An 895-nucleotide genomic window follows, 5' to 3' on the forward strand; every position below is an offset into this window, starting at 1 on the left:
ATGGGAATAACCCGTGCTGGAGGGATTATACAAAGAGAGGCTGTAGCCATTCATGGGGGCAGAGAACAAAAGGAAAAGAATGAGGCCATTGAAGCATTCTGAGAAAGCAAAAAGAAATGTCTTATTGATGTAACTTCCACGGGCTTAGACTTCCCAGCCATCCCGCATGCCTTCAACTATGATGTTCCTGAGGAGCCTGAGGATTATGTGCATCAGACTGGCTGCACACTACCCTCAGGAAACAGGTTTGGCCACCACATTCATTAATAATGCCAGTGGTGGGTCTGCACTAATGGATCTCAAAGCACTGTTGTTTGAGACTAAGTAGAAGGTGACATTCATGCTGTAGGACATGCACTATGAGGATGAGTCTACGCTGAACATTGGAAACCAGAGGGGCTATAGCTTCTGTGGTGGCTTGGGCCATCACATCACAGACTGCCCCAAGCTGGAGGCATTGTCGACCATTTCAGCAGCACTGGCCGATAGGACTAGTTGGCCCATAGTTCCACAGACTTCTGAAACCACTGGCAAGGCTGGAGCTTGGAGCTCAGAGCACAGCCCTGTTGGGAAGGCCACTTGAATCATCGACCCAGGTTGGCCTTGGTACGTTATACATTGTCATACATCACTGCACTGGTTTTGTTTAATTGCTCTTATTTGTTATAAGGGAGAGTTCCTTGGCAGGAGTGGAGGTGAGGGGAGGGAGGGAGTGGGAATGGTATGGTACATCTGGAAATGACTGACATAAAAACAAAAGGCATCAATAAAATTTACTTAAAATACACATTACAAATGGGGGCGGGGGGAAGTTGTATGTGTTAGTTTTGTTTTTGTCTCAGATTCAGGGCTCCTACCTTATTTGAGACATCCATATATCCATCCACCCCAACTA

General features: G+C 46.6%; 1 pseudogene; it reads left to right on the plus strand.

Moving 5' to 3' along the window:
* On the plus strand, positions 1 to 522 carry LOC110205433 (putative ATP-dependent RNA helicase DDX41 pseudogene; annotated as a pseudogene).
* Positions 523 to 895: the final 373 nt, after the last annotated feature.

Source organism: Phascolarctos cinereus, unplaced genomic scaffold (assembly GCF_003287225.1).
Source record: "Phascolarctos cinereus isolate Bilbo 61053 unplaced genomic scaffold, phaCin_HiC Scaffold_5;HRSCAF=322, whole genome shotgun sequence".
NCBI lineage: Eukaryota > Metazoa > Chordata > Mammalia > Diprotodontia > Phascolarctidae > Phascolarctos > Phascolarctos cinereus.